Source organism: Scardinius erythrophthalmus, assembly GCF_964197995.2.
Source record: "Scardinius erythrophthalmus genome assembly, chromosome: 15".
Taxonomy (NCBI): domain Eukaryota; kingdom Metazoa; phylum Chordata; class Actinopteri; order Cypriniformes; family Leuciscidae; genus Scardinius; species Scardinius erythrophthalmus.
In genome coordinates this window covers 42,159,998-42,167,497 of record NC_138235.1, presented here as the reverse complement: position 1 = coordinate 42,167,497, position 7,500 = coordinate 42,159,998, and positions in this window count along the sequence as shown.

The window sequence follows — 7,500 nt, the reverse complement described above, 5'->3', positions numbered from 1 at the left end:
GTCTTCAGTCAGCATTCTGCATACCTATACCGGGACAACGTGAAGGACGGCAACGGTTCAGGCATCAGAAGCTCGAGGAGCTCGAGACCACACTGTTCTATCATCAGAACAGTCGTCACCAGTCTTCATTGGGTTCATGCAGGTTCTGTATGACATCAGGACAATCAGGCCTAACGTATCTGATAATGCAGCTCAGTGTCTAGTCCAGGGACTCGTCTTCTTGACCATCAAGCCTTCACAGATGACCCAGACCTTCACAGATGACCCAGACCTTTACAGATGACCCAGACCTTTACAGATGACCCAGACCTTCACAGATGACCCAGACCTTTACAAATGACCCAGACCTTTACAGATGACCCAGACCTTTACAGATGACCCAGACCTTCACAGATGACCCAGACCTTTACAGATGACCCAGACCTCCACACATGACCCAGACCTTTACAGATGACCCAGACCTTCACAGATGACCCAGACCTTTACAGATGACCCAGACCTTCACAGATGACCCCAGACCTTTACAGATGACCCAGACCTTTACAGATGACCCAGACCTTTACAGATGACCCCAGACCTTTACAGATGACCCAGACCTTTACACATGACCCTGACCTTTACAGATGACCCAGACCTTTACAGATGACCCAGGCCTTCACACATGACCCTGACCTTTACAGATGACCCAGACCTTTACAGATGACCCTGACCTTTACAGATGACCCTGACCTTTACAGATGACCCAGACCTTTACAGATGACCCAGACCTTTACAGATGACCCAGACCTTCACACATGACCCAGACCTCCACACATGACCCAGACCTTTACAGATGACCCAGACCTTTACAGATGACCCAGACCTTCACACATGACCCTGACCTTTACACATGACCCAGACCTCCACACATGACCCAGACCTTTACACATGACCCAGACCTTTACACATGACCCAGACCTTTGCAGATGACCCAGACCTTACAGATGACCCAGATCTTTACAGATGACCCAGACCTTCACAGATGACCCAGATCTTTACAGATGACCCAGACCTCCACACATGACCCAGACCTTTACAGATGACCCAGACCTTTACACATGACCCAGACCTTTACAGATGACCCAGACCTTACAGATGACCCAGATCTTTACAGATGACCCAGACCTTCACAGATGACCCAGATCTTTACAGATGACCCAGACCTTCACAGATGACCCAGACCATTACAGATGATCCAGATCTTTACAGAGGACCCAGACCTTCACAGATGACCCAGACCATTACAGATGACCCAGACCTTTACAGATGACCCAGACCTTCACAAATGACCCAGACCTTTACAGATGACCCAGACCATTACAGATGACCCTGACCTCCACACATGACCCAGATCTTTACAGATGACCCTGACCTTCACAGATGACCCAGATCTTCACAGATGACCCAGACCTTTACAGATGACCCAGACCATTACAGATGACCCAGACCTCCACACATGACCCTGACCTTTACAGATGACCCAGACCTTCACAGATGACCCAGACCTTCACAGATGACCCAGATCTTTACAGATGACCCAGACCTTCACAGATGACCCAGACCTTCACAGATGACCCAGACCTTTACAGATGACCCAGGCCATTACACATGACCCAGACCTCCACACATGACCCTGACCTTCACAGATGACCCAGACCTTTACAGATGACCCAGACCATTACACATGACCCAGACCTCCACACATGACCCAGACCTTTACAGATGACCCAGACCATTACACATGACCCAGACCTCCACACATGACCCAGGCCATTACACATGACCCAGACCTTTACAGATGACCCAGACCTCCACACATGACCCAGACCTTTACAGATGACCCAGACCATTACACATGACCCAGACCTCCACACATGACCCAGGCCATTACACATGACCCTGACCTTCACAGATGACCCAGACCTTTACAGATGACCCAGACCATTACACATGACCCAGACCTCCACACATGACCCAGACCATTACACATGACCCAGACCTCCACACATGACCCAGGCCTTTACACATGACCCTGACCTTCATAGATGACCCAGACCTCCACACATGACCCTGACCTTCACAGATGACCCAGACCTTTACAGATGACCCAGACTATTACACATGACCCAGACCTCCACACATGACCCAGATCTTTACAGATGACCCAGACCTTTACAGATGACCCAGACCTTCACAGATGACCCAGACCATTACACATGACCCAGACCTCCACACATGACCCAGACCTTCACAGATGACCCAGATCTTTACAGATGACCCAGACCTCCACACATGACCCTGACCTTTACAGATGACTCTGACCTTCACAGATGACCCAGACCTTCACAGATGACCCAGACCTTTACAGATGACCCAGACCTTTACACATGACCCAGATCTTTACAGATGACCCAGACCTTCACAGATGACCCAGACCTTCACAGATGACCCAGACCTTCACAGATGACCCAGACCTCCACACATGACCCTGACCTTTACAGATGACCCTGACCTTTACAGATGACCCAGACCTTTACAGATGACCCAGACCATTACAGATGACCCAGACCTCCACACATGACCCTGACCTTTACAGATGACCCAGACCTTTACACATGACCCAGACCTTTACACATGAGCCAGACCTCCACACATGACCCTGACCTCCACACATGACCCTGACCTTTACAGATGACCCAGACCTTCACAGATGACCCAGACCTTTACAGATGACCCAGACCTCCACACATGACCCCGATCTTTACAGATGACCCAGACCTTCACAGATGACCCAGACCTTCACAGATGACCCAGACCTTTACAGATGACCCAGACCATTACAGATGACCCAGACCTCCACACATGACCCTGACCTTTACAGATGACCCAGACCTTTACACATGACCCAGACCTTTACACATGAGCCAGACCTCCACACATGACCCTGACCTCCACACATGACCCTGACCTTTACAGATGACCCAGACCTTCACAGATGACCCAGACCTTTACAGATGACCCAGACCTCCACACATGACCCCGATCTTTACAGATGACCCAGACCTTCACAGATGACCCAGACCTTCACAGATGACCCAGACCTTTACAGATGACCCAGACCTCCACACATGACCCTGACCTCCACACATGACCCAGACCTCCACACATGACCCAGACCTCCACACATGACCCAGACCTCCACACATGACCCTGACCTTTACAGATGACCCAGATCTTTACACATGACCCAGACCTCCACACATGACCCTGACCTTCACAGATGACCCAGACCTTCACAGATGACCCAGACCTTTACAGATGACCCAGACAATTACAGATGACCCAAACCTTTACAGATGACCCAGACCTTTACACATGACCCAGATCTTTACAGATGACCCAGACCTTCACAGATGACCCAGACCTTCACAGATGACCCAGACCTTCACAGATGACCCAGACCTCCACACATGACCCTGACCTTTACAGATGACCCAGACCTTTACAGATGACCCAGACCATTACAGATGACCCAGACCTCCACACATGACCCTGACCTTTACAGATGACCCAGACCTTTACACATGACCCAGACCTTTACACATGAGCCAGACCTCCACACATGACCCTGACCTCCACACATGACCCTGACCTTTACAGATGACCCAGACCTTCACAGATGACCCAGACCTTTACAGATGACCCAGACCTCCACACATGACTCAGATCTTTACAGATGACCCAGACCTTCACAGATGACCCAGACCTTCACAGATGACCCAGACCTTTACAGATGACCCAGACCTCCACACATGACCCTGACCTCCACACATGACCCAGACCTCCACACATGACCCAGACCTCCACACATGACCCAGACCTCCACACATGACCCAGACCTCCACACATGACCCAGATCTTTACAGATGACCCAGACCTTCACAGATGACCCAGACCTTCACAGATGACCCAGACCATTACAGATGACCCAGACCTTTACAGATGACCCAGACCTTCACAAATGACCCAGACCTTTACAGATGACCCAGACCATTACAGATGACCCTGACCTCCACACATGACCCAGATCTTTACAGATGACCCTGACCTTCACAGATGACCCAGATCTTCACAGATGACCCAGACCTTTACAGATGACCCAGACCATTACAGATGACCCAGACCTCCACACATGACCCTGACCTTTACAGATGACCCAGACCTTCACAGATGACCCAGACCTTCACAGATGACCCAGATCTTTACAGATGACCCAGACCTTCACAGATGACCCAGACCTTCACAGATGACCCAGACCTTTACAGATGACCCAGGCCATTACACATGACCCAGACCTCCACACATGACCCTGACCTTCACAGATGACCCAGACCTTTACAGATGACCCAGACCATTACACATGACCCAGACCTCCACACATGACCCAGACCTTTACAGATGACCCAGACCATTACACATGACCCAGACCTCCACACATGACCCAGGCCATTACACATGACCCAGACCTTTACAGATGACCCAGACCTCCACACATGACCCAGACCTTTACAGATGACCCAGACCATTACACATGACCCAGACCTCCACACATGACCCAGGCCATTACACATGACCCTGACCTTCACAGATGACCCAGACCTTTACAGATGACCCAGACCATTACACATGACCCAGACCTCCACACATGACCCAGACCTTTACAGATGACCCAGACCATTACACATGACCCAGACCTCCACACATGACCCAGGCCTTTACACATGACCCTGACCTTCATAGATGACCCAGACCTCCACACATGACCCTGACCTTCACAGATGACCCAGACCTTTACAGATGACCCAGACTATTACACATGACCCAGACCTCCACACATGACCCAGATCTTTACAGATGACCCAGACCTTTACAGATGACCCAGACCTTCACAGATGACCCAGACCATTACACATGACCCAGACCTCCACACATGACCCAGACCTTCACAGATGACCCAGATCTTTACAGATGACCCAGACCTCCACACATGACCCTGACCTTTACAGATGACTCTGACCTTCACAGATGACCCAGACCTTCACAGATGACCCAGACCTTTACAGATGACCCAGACCTTTACAGATGACCCAGACAATTACAGATGACCCAAACCTTTACAGATGACCCAGATCTTTACAGATGACCCAGACCTTCACAGATGACCCAGACCTTCACAGATGACCCAGACCTTCACAGATGACCCAGACCTCCACACATGACCCTGACCTTTACAGATGACCCAGACCTTTACAGATGACCCAGACCATTACAGATGACCCAGACCTCCACACATGACCCTGACCTTTACAGATGACCCAGACCTTTACACATGACCCAGACCTTTACACATGAGCCAGACCTCCACACATGACCCTGACCTCCACACATGACCCTGACCTTTACAGATGACCCAGACCTTCACAGATGACCCAGACCTTTACAGATGACCCAGACCTCCACACATGACCCAGATCTTTACAGATGACCCAGACCTTCACAGATGACCCAGACCTTCACAGATGACCCAGACCTTTACAGATGACCCAGACCTCCACACATGACCCTGACCTCCACACATGACCCAGACCTCCACACATGACCCAGACCTCCACACATGACCCAGACCTCCACACATGACCCTGACCTTTACAGATGACCCAGATCTTTACACATGACCCAGACCTCCACACATGACCCTGACCTTCACAGATGACCCAGACCTTCACAGATGACCCAGACCTTTACAGATGACCCAGACAATTACAGATGACCCAAACCTTTACAGATGACCCAGACCTTTACACATGACCCAGATCTTTACAGATGACCCAGACCTTCACAGATGACCCAGACCTTCACAGATGACCCAGACCTCCACACATGACCCTGACCTTTACAGATGACCCAGACCTTTACAGATGACCCAGACCATTACAGATGACCCAGACCTCCACACATGACCCTGACCTTTACAGATGACCCAGACCTTTACACATGACCCAGACCTTTACACATGAGCCAGACCTCCACACATGACCCTGACCTCCACACATGACCCTGACCTTTACAGATGACCCAGACCTTCACAGATGACCCAGACCTTTACAGATGACCCAGACCTCCACACATGACCCAGATCTTTACAGATGACCCAGACCTTCACAGATGACCCAGACCTTCACAGATGACCCAGACCTTTACAGATGACCCAGACCTCCACACATGACCCTGACCTCCACACATGACCCAGACCTCCACACATGACCCAGACCTCCACACATGACCCAGATCTTTACACATGACCCAGACCTCCACACATGACCCTGACCTTCACAGATGACCCAGACCTTCACAGATGACCCAGACCTCCACACATGACCCTGACCTTTACAGATGACCCAGACCTTTACAGATGACCCAGACCTTCACACATGACCCAGACCTTCACAGATGACCCAGACCTTCACAGATGACCCAGATCTTTACACATGACCCAGACCTCCACACATGACCCTGACCTTCACAGATGACCCAGACCTTCACAGATGACCCAGACCTCCACACATGACCCTGACCTTTACAGATGACCCAGACCTTTACAGATGACCCAGATCTTTACACATGACCCAGACCTCCACACATGACCCTGACCTTAACAGATGACCCAGACCTTCACAGATGACGCAGACCTCCACACATGACCCTGACCTTTACAGATGACCCAGACCTTTACAGATGACTCAGACCTCCACACATGACCCTGACCTTCACAGATGACCCAGACCTTTACAGATGACCCAGACCTCCACACATGACCCTGACCTTTACAGATGACCCAGACCTTTACAGATGACCCAGACCTCCACACATGACCCTGACCTTTACAGATGACCCAGACCTATACAGATGACCCAGACCTTCACAGATGACCCAGACCTTTACAGATGACCCAGATCTTTACACATGACCCTGACCTTTACAGATGACCCAGACCTTTACAGATGACCCAGACCTTCACAGATGACTCAGACCTTTACAGATGACTCAGATCTTTACACATGACCCTGACCTTTACAGATGACCCAGACCTTAACAGATGACCCAGACCTTCACAGATGACCCAGACCTCCACACATGACCCTGACCTTTACAGATGACCCAGACCTTTACAGATGACCCAGATCTTTACAGATGACCCAGACCTTTACAGATTACCCTGACCTTTACAGATGACCCAGACCTTCACACATGACCCTGACCTTTACAGATGACCCAGACCTTCACAGATAAATATATAAATATAAATCATATTAGCTATATCATATTTGATGACAGTGTTTTGAATAATATATGCGTTATACCTTTCTCTTCATGCCTCACAGCCTCTCTAGTTTTGCCTTC